Below are 19,797 nucleotides of genomic sequence, written 5' to 3'. Positions count from 1 at the left end.
GCAGCTTGCTGGAGTTGTAAGAATTACGATTTACAAGCACGTCAATTTACAAGTCGTACGTCAATTTACCACGTATTTTGATGCATCATACTAGTTGATTGAATCGCTAGCTGTTTATGAATCATAGTTCTTAAAACGAAATCGAGTCCCGATAGCGAACGCTGTTAATGTTTCTGGAGAGGCGATTGTGGGTCGCGCCGAGTCATAGATCCAGGGACGAGTGCGCACGCGGCGCCAAGCAAGAGTGCAGGCGCCGGCGCCGCGCCGCGGCTGAAGCCCGAATGATTTATATAAATCATGATCCATATCACTTAATCATGACACAAGGCAGCGTAGTTGTGAATCAGACCATCTCTAAACAAATATAAGCTCAGATTATATAATAGTTATTTTGTAACTCGCCCGCTTAGCAACTTCTGCTGTTGATTGTATACTTAATTCAATTCAATATCGTTTATTTAACATAAATAAGCTTACAGAAATTAATACTAAATATAATTAAAATAAATCCAAGAAATTGGGCCCCTTTGGCATGGTGCCGAGGACGCTGGCAGCATTTGCCCCGCTGTATTGCGAGGCTAACACGCTGCTCGAGAAAGCTGCCAGCTCTTGGAATTATTTTAATTTTATTTAGTATGTAATTCTAAAATGATTGCATGAAATGCCAGACCAATTAGCATCCGAATATTCATAAGATTCGCTCTCATTGCTACAAATTAACCTCATTAACGAGCGGATTGGATGTGTGGCGAATTATACAAATGAACTCCGTAAGAGAGATTTTGGAAATTGTCGTAGGTGCTACTCGAACTCTACTCACTTATCCGCTTAGTACTATCTTCTAGGTGACTTTTCCGGGAACGTTCCCAGCTATATTCCCGTTGTTCAACACCCTTTCCCTTCTGCTGTATGGCAGTATATGAGGTATTTGTAATACCTTTGACTAATATGGGCCTTGTTGTCTGATTTAAAGTCTAAATAAATAAATATAAAATAAATGAACAGTTTATAAATACTAAAATAGGCAGTCCTATTATTATCCTGTCTCTGACTGCAGGAAAATCTCTTTTAAACTTGTTTGGAGTTGAGCTCCGAGCGGCGAGTGTTAATGAGAAGATGACGTCACCGAAAGGTCGATCGCCAGTAATTAACACTGGCTTTATAGGGATGTCCTTCCGGCTTCCGGCTGACGTGCTCGACATTGAGGCAGTTAGATTAATTTCCAGTCCTATGCGAAGTTTATGGGTGGTTGTTTGTGTACATATAAAATTGTATACAAAAGTTAAATCTAAAGTGCTGGTAGCCTAGCAAGATCGTGCGACTTACAATCTGGAGGTTGCGGGTTCAAACCCTGGCTCGTACGGAGGTTTTCGGAACTTATGTACGAATAGTGACGATATATCATTTGACATTTACCAGTCACTTTTCGGTGGAGGAAAACATCATGAGGAAACCGGACTTATCCCAATAAATTTCAACGTCACATCATAAAGTTGTATGTAGGTACCATTATTTTGGTAATATTACTTTACTTAAACTGCGCTATCTTGTACGATGGCGTCACTGAAAGGCCAGGCGTTGTTTGCCAGTAATTAACATTGCGATGGGATCCATGGGACGTCCTTCCGGCCGCGACGTGCGGCATTGAACAAGGATTCCGCCAGCTTTATTATACTTAACTGTTTAGGCCGTGAAGAATCTCTTAATTTGTGTCAATAACATGAATAAAATCCTTTTTGAAACTGGGCGATTCAAACACTTGTAATTATAATAATCGGATCCATTATAATTTGCCTTTAGGTACTGCCATTATTTACCCTCTTATTCAAACTATACTTTTATAATTAACCTATAAGTATAGAAAGAAAGGAGTAAGTGCTGAGGTGACGCAAGATAGAGGAGAATGGAAGAAAAACATGTTGTGCCGACCCCACATAACGTGGGATAAGGGCAGGAAGAAGAAGAGGATTTTTATATTAAGATAAGATAAGATAAAAGATAGTTTATTCAAGTAGGCATAATTACAATGCGCTTATGAACGTCAAATAAAGCTAGGTAGACCATCTCCAACCCTACACCTCTGCCCCGAGAAGATTTAAATCCCCCCTCTATTGGAGGAGGGTATCCCAATATGGGACCGGCAACAAACTCGGCGGGACACATCTTTTCAAAACTAATTACATCTTATAATTAACATGCATTACGAGAAAATAAGGGAAAAAATACAATTTAAATTACTATAGAATTCATGCAATTATACACATAAGGTGTAATAGAAATTTGATTTAGAAAATATACATATGTACATGGAATCATACAAATTCGTAGCTCTTTCAGAAAACATTAATTGAAACTGATACACCTACAGGGGCTACAGGTATTAATAACAGCGGTTTGTTTCGGTTTTTTAAACTTAGAATCGGCCTCCCGCTCCCGGTAACTCCGATAGCTGGCACTCCGTCACTCATCAAAGTTCTTTGATCACGCGAAGCACAATAACTCAAGCCCCGGCGCTCATTCTGCTCATTACTCAAGGGTTCTGTTCTTCTACTAAGAGTGTTCTCAAAGTACGCATGGTTTCACCCCCGTTTCACCAGGCTCACAATTGTCGGCTGACATTGAAAATTAACTGTACATTATTGTAATCTAATAACAAGTAAACATTGACGCTATGTCGCTGGGTGAGAATACGTTTGTGCCATAGTGCCATACGCCACTTATACATTGGTTTACAGGAGAGCGAAAAGAAGCAAAAAAAATTTTTCTCGAAAAGTTTTACATTTAGGAAATATTGAACTTATTTATCATTTAGGCACATATGTTTACTATTTATAGTACTATACAAATATTGTGAATATAGTGATAATCATGAAATAAAAGCACTTTTATTATTGCCATATCCGTTTTGATGAGTAAATGTTAAACGTACAATGTATGATATGATACAAAAGTTTTGGATATGTCACACTTTTGTGATAACTTTCTGTTAACAGAGTGTACCTAATTATCCTATAGTAAAACGCGGATCTGGCACAACATTTTTGAAAAATATGTTTTTCCAAATACTGATTAGTGTAAATTATAGCATATTTTTTGTTATTTTAGAAATCATTAAAAAACGATTTTGCTCAAAAATGGATATAGCACAAACGTATTCTCAGCCGGCGATGTACTGACCCAGAAATGTACAAGAAATTGTCCGGATCAATTGTCAATTAATAATTCGGAAAAATAGGCGCCAGGCCACGCTACAATGGTTAGCCGTAGATTTAAACTTGCTTGCGCTCGCGCAGTAGTGCGAACACTAACCCTGAGGGCCTACCACGAACCACGTTCGAAGTGTTGCCTCCCTGTCACACTTACGTACGAATTTACAAGTGCGACAGAGAGGCAACACGTCGAACGTGGTTCGCGGTAGACCCTCTGGTCATTTGTCCGCTGCCGAACACGCGCCAACTAAAATGATTTGTCTCCTCTAAATCCGAAATTAGCTGTTTTTGCGTATTTGTAACATTTGTAGGTATACGAGACGGATTGAGGTCTGGTATTTACGCCCACGCTCGCTGCTTGCCGCATTAATAAATATTGGTTTGTTGTCGGAAACACCTCATAATTACCAATAGACTATAAAATTATATTTTACAAAAAAGCTGACTTCTGTAAACAGGCATAAGCGCCAGGTATAAGTATATAACATGCGTTAATAATAATAGTATTGATGATGCCATAAATTATTTTTATTTGAAAATTAATTTAATTATAGAACAATACGTTCCTTCTAAAATTATTTATAATACCGATAAGTACCCAGTCTGGTACTCTCGTCATTTGATAAAATTAATAAAGAAAAAAAACAAAGTTCACAAAAAATGGAAAATTTATGGCAGAACTTCAGACTATAATACCTTTTCCGACCTACGTTCTGCAATAAAATCGATGGAAGTGTCTTGTTATAGCCTTTTTATATCACGAACTGAAAACAATATAAAAAAGAATTCCAAATCATTCTGGTCATTTGTGAAATCTAAAAGGGGAAACGGCAATATTCCTGATTCTCTCTTCTTTGACAACAGTGTAGGTAACGACGGTCAAACAATTGCCAATCTTTTTAACTCGTTTTTCCAATCGGTATTTACTTATGATTTATTAACTAATGATTCATCCTCGCCCACTAAATCCGAATCGACATTAAATGTAATTAATATCATTGAGTTTCATCCAGATTTGGTTGAAAGGTATCTCAAAGCACTATCGGAATCTAAAGGCGGTGGCCCTGATGGTATACACCCAGTTTTTCTTAAAAATTGTAGTAAAACCTTAGCTTTTCCTTTATCAGTGCTATTTTCACTGTCTTTTAGATCAGGAATTATGCCAATCGTTTGGAAGCGCTCTTTAGTGGTCCCTATACATAAAAACGGTGACAAACACAACATAAAAAACTATCGCGGTATATCAAAACTGTCCACTATCCCTAAATTATTCGAGAAAATAGTATATGATAAAATGTTTAATGCAATAAGACCCATGCTTACTCCTAATCAACACGGTTTTATAAATAAGCGTTCGGTTGAGTCCAATCTCACTGAATTTTTAGATTTTTCTTTGAAGGCCATGGATAAAGGGTTTCAGGTTGATGCCATTTATACTGATTATTCTAAGGCCTTCGATAAAATTTCGCATATTATCCTTATTGCCAAGTTGAAGACTTTCGGAATACATGGCGATTTATTAAGATGGTTAACATCTTACCTCCGAGATCGTTCCCAGGCTGTATCTGTCAAAGGATATACCTCCTCTTTTGTCCCTGTTTTGTCCGGTGTCCCGCAGGGGTCCCACTTGGGTCCCTTGCTGTTTAACATGTTCATTAATGACGTAGTTAAATGCTTTCACCATTCTAAAATTTTACTTTTTGCCGACGATACAAAAATTTTTACTTTGGTTAAATCTATTGATGATTGCATACTTTTACAGGATGATTTAAAAAGGTTAGATCTTTACTGCGCCAAAAACTGTCTTGACCTCAATATCGAAAAGTGTTGCTCTATTTCATTCTCTCGCAAGCGTAACCCAATTCTTTTTGATTACCAGATTAAGAACAAAAAACTGAATAGGGTTACCGAAGTAAGAGATCTTGGTGTTTACATAGACAGCGAAATCCAGCTCACTTCTCATATTGACAAAATTACGTCTAAGGCATATAGAATGTTAGGTTTTATTTTCCGGCAAAGTAAAAATTTTAGTGATCCTCGAACCGTTATTTTACTTTATAATGCCTTTGTCAGGTCGCATTTAGAATTCGCATCGGTCGTTTGGAGTCCTCAATATTCGGTGCACATTAATGCCATCGAAAAAATTCAGAATAAATTTATTAAATGGATGAAATATAGGTTTAAATTGTTTAATGGTGATAACATGGTAAGTCTCCAGCTGCGCAGGGAGCAAAAAGATCAAATTTTTCTGTTTAAATTATTAAACCATCTAATCGAGTCGCAATATCTTATTAGCAATATTTCATATAGATGTCCTAATTCCCGAACTAGATCAAAAGCTTTATTTGCCATTCCATTCTGTCGTACTAGGTACTTCAAAAACTCATATCTTGCTAGATCATGCTCAATGTATAACTCTAAATATTCAAATTTTGATGTGTTCAATATGAAGCTGGGTAAATTTCTCACTTCAATAAAAAAATAAAATAAACCCTAACTTAGTAATAATTATAACGATGTACCTAACAAACTAACATTAGCATAGAATGTACATCTATTTATTTATTTTTCCTTTCTTTCTCTTTTCTTCTCGATTTAACTAACAAGTTTAGTTAAAATAATACAGTAGTTAAAATGAAACAATAATGTAGTTCAATAACTTTCAGTTTGCTTGATTGCTTTGGATAATACGTTTTGTATTTTTTGTATTCTATTAAGTACTTCCCTTTGAGCATATCTGCTTTAATTTACTAGTGGAAACTGTTTTGGCTTGTGTTTTATTAATATTAATTCATATTGTGTAAGATTGAAAGCTGTTTGTTTCCCAATAAAATAAAATAAAAATAAAATAATTTTAAGGTGTCTATCAGCAGTTCCACTTCACAAAGTGGTGCTTTTCGGGAGCAGAATAAAGTTACCTTACCTTCTATTAAAAAACTGCACAATCACTAATGGTGTGCCTAATTATATCAGAATATTTCCTTCTCCAGGATCCCATCTTCAGATGCTGGTTAACTATGGGACCAACTGTAATAAAAAAAGAATCGTAATTGGTCCAGCTGTTTTAGAGAACACGGGGAACATATGATGTAGTATAGGTACATACATAAAAACAGAGACCCTGACGAATTAAATAAGTAACTCCAATTTGTCTTTAATATTGACAATATTGTTAATATTCAACCGTTTAAAAAGCAAAATATCAGTGAAGTTTGTTCGTATCTTTAAGCTTCTAGTCGGCAGGTCCCCGCGGAGCGCTGAAGGAATAACGTGATATTCCTTGATTTTTTAACAGCACTGACCAGCAAGGAACCTTATGCCTTTAGAATAAGGTTTAAAATGAGTTACTACTTAGGACGACGGTTCCTTGGCGCAGCAATGAAAGGAAATCTTATGGCGCAGTTTATTTTAAAGCCCGCAGCGCCGACGCTGCAAAACGTAGACTTTCAGGCTGTATTAAGTTACCGTAGACTACTTTCATAGACTTTAATATTCATAAATCCATGGTACATAACGTAACATAGCACATACTTACCTAATATATTTTTAAACTGAACTTGATTTTATAAACTTACAATGTTTTGGCCAGCTATGTTATAAAAGTACAGAATGTTGTTTTTTTTAGCCGGTTCGATTCCTGGGTGAGGGAAGCGCGTTTTAAAAAAATTATGAATGCCGTTTGTTTCTTTTCGAAAATAGAGGATTGCATTGAAGGCAAAACCTGGCACTGCTGCTGGTAACTGGTCAGAGTAAAACCTGCTGAACTTCCCACATATTTACGTCCTAACTAACAGTTGGCAATTAATATAAAACTGTACATCATTGTTGTGATGCACGAATCGTGTTAGAAATTGTTTAAATTGATTTAGCGGTCGTTAAATACAGGTTTTAACTGTCGTATCTGTGTTCTAACATCATTCTTATTCTTATTCTTTAACCTCCCTCTTCTTAACCCTGGTAGATATGAGCGCCGATAGGCATATAGCCGGCGGCGGCGCGCCGGTCAAAATAGGTCGTCGGCGGCGGCGAATCGGCGGCGTGGCCTTGAAACACCTTCGATTAATGAAAAAAGAATTCAAACCAAAATTTTACCGAATAAACATGTTTTTGCTGTAAGAAAGTTATGAAATAAATGCATTTTTTTATTTTCAAGGATAATTAATTGAATAATGGTACGAAAAAAAATTATATCGTATAAACTGTGGATAAGCGGTATCGCGCGGCATCAGAGGCTGTCTTAATCTTGGCGAGGCTCTGGCCGGAAGATCTTAGCGAGGCCCTTATCTTTTGTGCTAAGTTAAAAATTGCGGTTAGGCTGTATCAGGGAAACGTCTTGTCGACAGTCCAAAGAAAATCGAGCTCCGTTATTAACCAATATCGACCCAACAAAACCGATTTATGTCAAAAAGTGAGGCCCAACGCCGAGCTCCATGTAACACCGAAGACTTGATATCGACGCCTTCAAATGCGAGGCCAGAGGATGAGCTGCAGGTAAGCATACAGCTAAGAATTGAACGCCAAGTGTAAGCTTGGCTGACGGCCGAATGCCTGGAGCGCCGATTGCGGCGCGCTTCAGTGCGAGGCCGAGCTGCAAGAGAGCAGAGCGAGGGTGCAATCCGATAAAGACTGCATTTAAAACAAGCCATAGTGTTAAAGATCTGGAGCTTTCCTGCGGGCGCATTCGTGCGACACCAAAGGCCGAGCTGCAATGGAGCTAAGATCGGATAAGGACCAATGCTCAAGCATTTTAAAACAGGCCGAAAGTTGAGCTCCAAACAGGGCCAAAAACTTGCAGATTCAGATAGCCGCTTAATTCCATGCGAGCGATGCAAGGCCAAAGATTGAGCTGCGAGAGAGCAAAGCTTGAAATTTGAACAGTGGCCAAATTTAATTGAGATCCGATTCTGATGCCCTTCCGTGCGTAGCCAACGGCCGGACATTTGGACGTGGAAACGCTTAATATCTCAAAATTAACCCCATTTTGTACCTTTTAAAGACGTTTAACCATGCTTGCAATGGTTAAATTCGAGGTAAATGATGATGGTTAGCAGGCAAAATTAGTTATGCATTGGATCGGTAATCCAAAGATGTGGGTTCGAGTCTCACGTTAGCCAGAGTTGATCACAGTTAATTTATTCATTGTGATTGACATATGTCTAGTGTATATTATATACAATCTATAAATTGTAATGTGGAACGTCCCACAATAAAAATGGAAGGAAATCAGTATGTTTATTACAAGCATATTGATGTTAAATATGATATTAAATAATCTCGTTTCCCCAAGACTAGTAGCGCGGTTACTAGACAGATAAGTTTGCATTTTCCTTCGATATTTTTGAACTATATGGGCCTAAAATACCTTTTGAATGCCTATAAACTATTCGAAGTGGCGCCGTTAATGATCTAAACTCAATTAAAAATAGTAAGGAAAGTAGTACTAACTACCAAGGTCACGCCGATGCCACGCGGATAGCGCAGCGTCGGCGGCGGCGGCGCGGAAATTTTGTCGGCGGCGGCGGCGCGCCGGCGCGGCGCTCATATCTAAACCCTGGGTACAATTTTTTGTACAATATTCCAAAAAATATTTTGAAAGTTCATTGAATAACTAAGGGTTCCAAATTCAAAAACAAAACAAATGCTTCTGGTTCTCAGGAGGTTAATTCACCATCGGTGTGTACCTTTATGTCTTTGCGATAAGTTTTAAGAAATAAGTACGGTTACAGTGTTACCCTTCTCGTCCCTTTGATTGAACCCGAGCTTTGCGAAAACTTAAATTCGAAGAAAGATACAAGAAGTATCTTAATAAGTATCCTCTTCGTGATTGTTTGTGTTGAGTTTACCAATGGCGGCGCTGAGCTCGTCCGGTCGTCAACATCTCTTGCCCGTGACGTCACACCACCCTTGTCCCGCGTCGTCAGACGGCCCTCTGCCGTGACGTCACAGGTCGACGGTCGCGACGATTACTTATTAAACTCGTGTTTCGCGTTATCGCTAGATTAACGGCGACAGTGTGGGCGGGCTTTACAACTCTTGAAAATAATAGCACGCCTGAGATAACTAGATAGTACTCATACCTACTTCAAGTATAATATTGTCAATATTTTTTTTATAATATAGGAGGCAAGCAAGCAGACAGATCACCTGGTAAGCAATTACCGTCGCCCATGGACACCCGCAACACCAGATTGGTAGTAAGTGCGTTACTGGCTTTTAAGATGGGAGTACACTCTTTGACAATTGTCTCCTTCACTGGTTTCCTACTTATAGCGGTAGGACACGCGCCGCGGTTGTTAAAGCTTATTTGTCGTTTGCTGATGTCGGTATAAGATTGTACATGCTAGCGTCGCGCGCGATACGACAAGTGTGACACATGACACATGGCATGGCATCACACACCGTGGGACACAGACTACAATTCTAACGGTTGTCATTAGCACACATCGTTAGCCTGTCATATCGATGTCAAAATAAATAGTTAACACATTGATATGTTTAAAATTTTTGTTTTCTACGCGGCTATGCGATATGCGTGAGACATTAGAAAATTAGGAAAATTTATGGCTCGTGTTTACTCAATGAATTTCTCGGTGCTTAAATATTAGCGTACGGAATTTCATTTGATGTTTAGGTATTACCTTTTCGGCTAAGGCAAACGCGATAGTAAGGAAACAAAACTTTATAATCTCAACATGTGTAAGGGCTTGTAAGTTGAAGCTGTCCGGTTGAAAAGTCCAAAAAACGTACGCAAAATAATGCCAGTAAACTAAGGCTATTTTAGGATGTTCTGTCTGCACTGCAGTGCAGTGCCGCACATTCATTTAAAATTATAAATGCTTACCTTTTTTTGGTCACAATTTCGACATAATTAAAAATACTGAAGCGGAACTGAAGGCGTATAAAAATACCCAAATCACTATTTGTGTATATCATTTGTTCATTTGGTCAAAGTTAATAGCATTTTAAGGCCAGATATAATTCAAGAAAATAAATTAAAAATACCTAATTGTAAAATCAAATGAAGTCGCATTTAAGCAAATATATTTTTAGAATTTTCTAACCACCCCCTTGTTATTTTTTTCAGTGAAAACAAAGTAAACGATTTTCAGAAAGTTATAAGTTTACCCTGAAACATTTACTTATATTACTATCGGTTTTTGTACTTACAACAGAAAAATATTTGTCCACGCCTCTTCACATAAGTATTTGACATTGGAGTCAATAATAAACGACCTGTTTTCCAAGAACAACACTGCGGCCTAATCCTGCTCTTGACATGTCAATATTGTCAATACGCCGTCGGTCAAAATAGAACGACGAGCCGCATGCCGACTTTAAAATCTCTACTTGGTTTGATATCTATTAGACTCGTCACAGTGCATCTCGCTCGTAAGTAATTATTATGGGCGATTTGCAGAGTGCATAGTGGAGGAAAACGACAACGACGACAGCATAAAGTGTGTGAAAAATGTAAAATTTAAGTGGACAAGATTTTAAACCGACATAAATACCATTTACAAAGAAAAAAGTGACCAGCAACATGCTGAGATGGGGCCATTTCGTGACACTTTATTTTCACTATGTTCTTTTTGTGTAATTATGTGAATCGTCTGTGTGTTTACAAATAAAAAAATATTCTATTCTATTCTACAAAAACCTCCAATGCACTGGAATCGAACTAGCGTCCTCTGCAATCGCGGCATATGCCTTAAACCGTTCGGCCACCTGACTCACAGGTCACAGCGACATAGGTCAAATATTCCCAAGTATATTAAAAGTATGCAACTCCTTAAGGGCTTACGGACAAGATTTTGATACAATGATTTACTTCAAGTGTCAGACATCTAATTTGTTCCAGACCCGCCAGGAAGGCACCAGATGCACCACTGACTGCACGGTCACGCATAAGATGTACTAAAGGTAGGCAATGTTAAGTATCAAATCAATTTTAGTTTTGTAAACTTCGAAAGTGGAGCGAGTAAGTTTTCGCCGAAAAACATTAGAGATTGAATGCCAATTCTATTTGAAAGGAATCAAAGGCGATGCATGGTATAGATCGGCGGTTGAAAGCATAGTTCCTTTGAATGAAAGATTGTAAATAGTTTACTTATACAGCCTAAATGTTTTCACGTATACTAAGTACTACTTTACGCGCTTCTCATAGCGCTGAAATATAACGGAAATTGTTTATTGATTGGATAGTTTGTCACATACCTCACATTGTACCTTATGTTTTATTTAGCATCACACATTTTGTTGTATTTGTCCACCTTAATTGGTTTTTAATGCCAGAAATTGTAATACAAAGACAATAGAGCGCAAAATAACAAAAAAAAAATTACATGCAAAAACTGACATATATGTATACTTATGTTACTTAGATGTCCATACCAAATTGTATGTAATTTCAGCACGTCGTTTTAGAATGAGAGCGTACTCGTAACTTGTATTGTACGGGAGCGGCTTTAAGGCGGCGGATTCTTGTGATTCTCAAATAATCAGAATAATTCAACAACGTAAACAGCTGTAGCGGACTGTGCTCGATCACCGAATCCAGACTTTTGATCTGTCGGACGTGCCAATCGGTATGTATACTTATACCTAGGTAGTTTTGCCAAATCAAACAAGTTCGCCATTTCCCGAAACCGGAACTCTAATTGCGGAGCTGACAGCCATAAACACGCGTCACGCTCCGTGTGATCCTGGCCGGTTGAACACGTCCCTCAGGCCAAATTGAGTTATAGTTATGCGATCTGTTTCCAATATGATACTGATCTGTCAGTGTCAAAAAGTGATATTTCTTGAACCTAAAACGTCACTTTTGACACTGACAGATCAGGATCATGTCGGAAACAGATCGGATCACTAAAACTCGAATTGGCCCATATGACCGGAAGTTTCGTGGATTTCATTTCATTTCATTTATTTTATTGTAAAGTCATGTACATAAGTAAATCCAGATGTTATACAATAAAAAACAAGTCAGACCATGACACCCTGTAAGGGCACACAACCTTAACTTAAAAACTAAACTAAAGTTTTGGTTCATTTATAAATAACAATTATTAATAATTATTTATTTATTTATTATTATTATAAACCAGCGGTCGGCAACCTTTTAGCAGCCAAGGGCCACATAGTAGTTAACGAAGTTGACGCGGGCCGCACTTTGTTAATATTTATGACTTTATCAGACTTATGTCGATTTATGTCGTTTGTCAATATTACATACAAAATAGCCAGGGAGGCTCGCGGGCCGCAAGTGACAGGTTCACGGGCCGCGGGTTACCGGACCGGACCGCTGTTATAAACTATCATCATTAAGAAAATCCTTAACCGAATAATTTAATAACATTTATCAATTAATTTTACTAATTTGATTTTAAATACTGTGTTTCGAGTTTCTAGCTTAATTATAATTTGGAATGTTATTTGTGATTAAAATACATTTATATTGGGGACTATTTTTACACACCTCTAGGTTAGTCTTTGGTAATAGTAATTTATTTCTATACTATCTATTTCGTACGATAGTTGGTCATTAGAGACTTGCTGTGTGTGTGACGTTGTTAGACAATGCAATAACCACGTCCTCATGATCAATTATTTGATGAATTGAACCTATCATGAGTAACATGACATAAAACAAGTTTCATAAAAAAAATGCTCTGAAAATGCAGTTCATTCCGATAATGCGGTGCCAACTATTTTATTGAAATGTTGGGTCACCTACGCAAGTTTACGAAACGCAGTTATTGGGTCAGGCGAGCAAGCCTTATTTTGTTGTTCAAATCATCAAAAAATTTAGGGCTACGACCAGCCCTAGTAGCACGGTCGCATTTTTATCGTTTATCACCATGCCTGTCACGTTCTAACAAGTATCTAAGTGCGAAAGTGACGGGCATAGTGATAGTCGATAAAAATGGAACCGTGCTGAGCCCGCTGGAGTATCGCCGAAGTTGGCCCAACATGTATTTGTCGCATGTAAAAAGTTCATCAATATTTAAACTAGGGACTTATATAATGTAACTTATACCTACCATATAAGAGCTGTAGCTGCGTCTAGGTATATTCTTTACTAAAGCGAGACAGTGTAAATGTCGTGAGGCCACCTTAACAGGCAATGAAAACAAAGTTTCAATACTTTCCAACTTTCTTGTGAATGACCCTTCCATACCCAAAAGTTAGATAGAACCTCCAACACTGTCTGTCGAATCATTAGAAACATCATTACTATTTCATGCTGAGAATTTGAGAACACCACGGACGTAGTTCGAAACATGATAACCTTTTAGTTTATGTTTACACAAAGGTGGCGGTTCAAGATTTCCACTTTGGGAAAAAAAAAAAATTTCCTAGGCGTTATATGTAGAGCCATAAGTTTCTGACTAGGCCAATATCTGTGTCATAATATTGTCCTATATATATCTAAGTATAGTAACGGCACCAATTATGCGACATTTAAGAAAAAAACTGGTTAGATAGACTTTTGATATTTGTAAAAATCTACCGCCTTGCGCATTTAACTTCACATAAAATTACTTCATATTAATGTTACTCTTCAAAGGCCGCAAAAATATGTGACGCGCTGTTATGACTCTACAAATATGAACGGGTCAGGTATTTATGCGGCCTTCGCTGTGTAACATATATTATTGCAGGTGACTGTACCTACCTAGCTTGTAAAAATTAAAGCTTATCCTCAACCTGCGTGGCTCAACGCCGTCTCCAGATGGCATTCAAACCCGAGCCGTGGGATTAGGCTTCGCGGCTCACATCATAAACTCGCTGATAACGTAAGCTCGCGATAAGGTGACCACCTGAGAGTTAGGAGCACACGACAACAGTTCTAGTTCAGTTGACCAGAGTACTTACTGTACAGTTTATATGGTGGTATTAGAGCTGAATCTGAATCGTAAACCCGAGGCTATAAGTTGGACACTATTACCTACTTAGATGCGATTGACTAGAAGCCCGATTCAAATTTAACTATTTGTTATGCTTTTGATCTGGTTTGGATGGTTTTGACATGCGCATCTCACACACGACTCTTACTTCATTTTGCATGCACCAGTCAGCGAGAGGAATCTTTAAGATCGTATCAAAATAAGATTAAAAAAAAAACGATAACAAGTTGTTAAATCAGAATCGGGCTCCAGGCGGAATTCGCGCATCGCTTGGCATTAAATTTGAAATTCGTAATGTGTGATGGCCCTGATGGCAAATATGTAATACTTAATACTTACTACGAAATACACTCAAGAAAAACCCCCCTGGTGTAGCGGATGTCCATGGGCCAACGGTAATTGCTAACCATCAGGTGATTTGTCTCCTTGTTTGCTATATGATAAAAAAATAGCAGTCGGCGGTTAGAAACAGACACACGCACCTTTTAATGGATGCCGACGAGAATAAAATATGAGTGTTGGGATTAGAGCCCGGCAGCTTGAATCATAAACCCGGGATGATAATGCTTGCGATAGCGCGCCCACCTGGGAGGAAGGATCACATACGATATACAGAACTGCGGTTGAATGACTAGATATTTTACAGTACATATGGGGCTACTAGTGCGTAAAATAGCACTTTTCGTGCGTATGTCGAAACTTTAAAGTGCCATATGTACTGTAAAACGTTGTTCGATACACGTGCGAATAGGTAATTCGCAACTCGTGTCGATTTAAAACACTCCCTTCGGTCGTGTTTTAATTTATCGCCACTCGTTTCGAATTTCCTCTTTTTCGCACTTGTATCGAAAATAACTATTTCATTACACTTGCTCATGAAGGGTGGTATTTCAAGCAGATTTAGCGGGATTAATAGAAAAAAAATCCCTAGGCAATAATGGGTTCGTTTAAAATGATGTCATTAAAAGTTATATTATGACGAAGTCTGGAACAGATCACTTTTTAGCGATAAAACCGCCCTTTGTAAAGTTGCAATCAAATGTATGTTTCAAGCAATATTCATTTTATGTACCATGAAATTAAAAAAAAAACTTATTGATGTGATGTGAGAATTATTAATAGGTATACTGTACTAATTCATTACAGTCATAAATGGGCCCGTAAGGCTGACCACTGGAACCTTTAGGTAAGTATGTACCCTAGTAATTATCGGAAATCAACATTTGATGAAGTGTCAGCTGATGAAGACCATAAATGTGGGAATTTTTAAGTTTTTAGTGAAATATGTGTTAATGTTAAAGGTTATTTCCGAGTATTAAATTTAACATCATCCGTTCCGCGCAGTACCCCAGTAAATTGCCTAACGGTACCCAGGCCGTGAATGCACTACTGGGCCGAATGTCACGCTCACGGGCTGTCACAGGCGTCAGCGTCACGTCACGGGCACGCGGGTGTCACGCCTCGCGCCGCACACGAGTGCCGATTCCGTTACAAGAGTAATTTAGCTGAGATTAAGGTTCGCATGACGGCATTAGAAAAACATGCTATGAAATGCAAATCAGTACTTGTATATTATTTTTGTTCTCGAGTAGTATATGACCGTTTAATGAAGATGCTACCGATTTACATTCAGCTCTGCGCTGCACTCAACGTTAAGTCTAGCTTTGACGTTCGCTCATAAATATTTTGCTTAGATGCACGGAAGTCATGTACTCATATTTATGTACTACTGACATACTCGTAGGCATACTGTGCCAATTTTAAAAGTCACTAGGATTTGCATCTGCGTACTGCGTAGGTATCTACTTCAAACTGAGCAATAATAATGAGGTATCAGTATCACAATGTTGAACAATAAGGGTTGATCCTTACACCTTGCGTGATAAATACTTACACTTCCAATAAAATTTCTAATATGAAATTAGTGGGATACCTACTTTACACAATTCACTAAGACCAACCAGCATACTTTTAAACTTCTATTACGCGTAACCGTAAAGTAAACTAGGGTCAAACTATCTACACTAGGTTGAATCCCTCACATTCAAGTAGAAACCTATCGTGAATAGTTCAGCTCATCGCCGAACTTCTTCTATGGTCGCAAGTGTTAGTTGAGTATGTTTGACTTGCTCTTATTGTTCTAATGGCCGTCGATGATAGGCAGTTAGGCACGGCTTAAACTTTTGTTACACAAGCTTTATATACCAATAAGTCGGCGTATTAGGTATCTTATTGGAAAGTTGGATACCTAATATGTGATTATAGAATCTACAGCTCTCGTCTAGTCTTTCTGGGATATATGTGTATCTTTCGGAGTAAAATTAGTTGATCGTTTAAAAACGTATAGTTAGATATATTTGTAATATACCTATACAAACGTACTTGTATAATCTTTAAAGCCATAAACAGCACTAGTCTTATAAGCAAATCTATTTACCAAGTGGTCCTTTCTGAAAGCTAATGCACAAGCGTTTGTGTTCATATCTGATATAATATAATGTATGATATCTGAAGAGTTTTCTCGATTTCTGCGGGTTCATCCTGGATCCTAAGATAAAATGGGACCAACTTCGAAAAATCTACAAAGAAAACAACGGGTTGCACTCCGGGAGTGCCGACAGAAGTGAAAACTCAATGACTAGTCCAAAATGTCTGCAGCACTATGTATAATTGACCCATCCTCCTTTCTATTTAAAAACTTTAGTTCCGAAATTGCTGGTCAGTGAGCTTGTTTAAAATTCGAAATTCAAATTTGTAGCGTTAATTGTTTAAAATTCGAATAAAAATTGTAAAGTTACCTTGCAGACCTGTAGGGCTAAGATGGCGGGCTCTTTATCATTTGTCACCATGGCTGTCACGTTCTAACAAATATGTAAGTGCGAAAGTGACGTATAGCATGACAAGTGATAAAAATGCGGCCATGATACGCTGCCTGGCATCTAAATATATTTTGGTCATGATATTTTGAGTTTTATTCACCAGTACTAGAGTTCACTTTTATTAGCGATTTCATCAAGATGTAGATTTATTGAGTTATATCATTGAGTTTTTCTTTATTGATTTAAATGCCATCTAAATGAGTGGTCGTCTAAACCTGACGGTCACATGATCGCCTTACGCTGTCTCGAGTTTATCATTTTTTCTCCGCCTCAAAAAGTGCCCAGCGCCGCTAAAGAAGTTTTCACTTCAAAAAAGATTACAACGAATTGAGATACTCGTGTTTGAAATCACGTAAATAATGAAATTACTAGGATTAGTTGCCAAGCGGACCCCAGGCTCCCATGAGCCGTGGCAAAATGCCGGGACAACGCGAGGAAGATGAAGATGAATGAAATGACATATGTAAATATGTAGGACTTGCAGTAACTACATCATATCACGTTCAAAATATCACGAACCAACTAATGAGCGGATATTATTTACGAGTACGGGGTGCGATGATTTCGTCCGTCGGCCGAAGCGGTGCCAAGTCGCAGTCTGGTCGAAGATAAATGGTTCCTTGACGACTGCCACATATGCGACGCGGAAGCGGCCGAGTAGCCAACCCAAAACGACCGAACACTGCCTACTGGCGTTTGAACTCTGTTTGGCATTTGAATTCATGAACATTTTTGTATTTATTTAAAAAGTCAGTATTTGAAACAACATAATCAGGTTAATAAAACGTGGATGAATAAATTTTATTAATACTTATCATTGTGACATGGCAGTGATGGCCTCCCAATCGATGGCCTGAAAATCGTGTAATATAGGGTACATTACGATACTAGTGCGAATTAAGATATTAAGAAAACTTGTTATAATTAATAAAGATCGATTAAACGTCATTTTACATGCTGAAAGCTTTTTAAAGAATTAACATGAAATTATAAATCAAAACTAAACAACAACCGCAACAACATGATAAACTAAATCACAAAACGGCCTTTTCACGGTCAGAGATATATTTAGGTAACATTTATGATTATCAGTGATCGTTAATTTTCCAGCAATTTTGGTGCAGCATAGTAAAAATAAAGGATTTTCTTCAATTTTTTTCTAGGGATTGGTTAAGGTTAATATTACTGTTATTAACCCTAATTATCTATTCCACCTAGAGTAGGGCATAAATACAGATGCTTTTAACCAACAATGCTGCACCAAAATTGCTGAAAAGTTAACGATCACTGATGATTATGAATCATACTTCTTCTTCTTCGTCTACTTACTACTTACTAAACGTACTTTTGCTACTAAGCTAAATTCGTGCTATTTAGAATATAGTATATATAGAATATATTTATATTTATAGTAATAAAAAGGGCACGTATGGAACGCGGTGTCGTGGGGATTTGTTAGTCTTGAATATTTACTAGTCTCTTCTACTCTGTTTAGTCTCTACTCCTAGCAAGTTAACATAATTGGTCCTCCCAACTTGGCACTCGACTAGATTAGCGAGCAGCTGTCTGTCTGTCCGACCAGTCTTCCAAACTCCCGTCACAGCATCCATCATCACGAGAACGGGGCTCGTCACTCTTCATTAGTGTCTTTTGTTTATGCCTTATTTTGTCTATAGCATAATTAACCTTTATTAACTCTGCGTGTTCCGCCGTTTCTAGGGTTCCGTACCTCAAAAGGAAAAAACGGAACCCTTATAGGATCACTCGTGTGTCTGTCTGTCTGACCTTTCCCCCCGTTCCTTTACCTTTATTTCCGAAAATACTGGATATCAATTTTGAAGAAAATACACAAAATAGTTATTTATTACCTATAGACGACAGGAAAACCTATTGGAAATGTGCAGTCAAGCGTGAATCGGAGTTAATTACTCAGTAGCTGAAACGGAGACGTTCGCTTTCGCTCGGTCAATAAATCAATATTATGGAACTAAGTATCTAAAAACTTCCTATACTCAAAAGGCTTGTTTTGTTGGGACTGGAATTATATAATATATAGATAACTTACTTACCTACTCTATATATTTATATTACATAAAAAAAAAATTATAACTGTGATACACCCGGTACACACTAATAATAAATGTCGTTACATTAGAGTCTATGGAATGAAGATTGTAAGAAAATAAATTACCGTTGAAAAGTGTCATTTAGACTTTATTTGAACGCTTTAATTCTCACTTTCTAGAACCTGTGTAAATAGCTATGCAAATAATATTGCCATTTGTATGTTCAAAAGGAAACTAACCGAAAATTGTTATACGTGTATACAAATGACACATATGCTAATTAGTAGATAATTAGCGTGTAAAATATGTATTACAAACTTGTGTCTGGCTTCAAACTTACATGTAACAGACGGTGTGTATTTAACTAAGGATATTGTGAGGTACTTACAAATATTAAAAATTATTAGCGTCGACCTATTCAATAATTTTGCTATCTAGGTACTTAAATGAAAACATGATGGGCGAGTTGTTATTCAAGGTTTATTAACAAACTAGCTCCTGCATATTTTAAAACTTCGGTTGTTCTAACTCATCCGACCGTTATCAGTTTCAAACGAAAATACACCGACGCGACGTGTCCGGCGGCTACCCTCCTAAAATAAACTGGCGTAATTGACTGAAACACACGAAATATCGCAGATTTGCTATCTATAATATAGTAATATTACATACCTCTATTTATACATGTACGCCGAAAACCTTCCTCCTTTTTATCTTTTTCGCGAGGGATTTATCG

The sequence above is a fragment of the Cydia amplana genome, chromosome 6, assembly GCF_948474715.1.
Source record: "Cydia amplana chromosome 6, ilCydAmpl1.1, whole genome shotgun sequence".
Taxonomy (NCBI): Eukaryota; Metazoa; Arthropoda; class Insecta; order Lepidoptera; family Tortricidae; genus Cydia; species Cydia amplana.
This window is presented reverse-complemented; position numbering follows the sequence as displayed.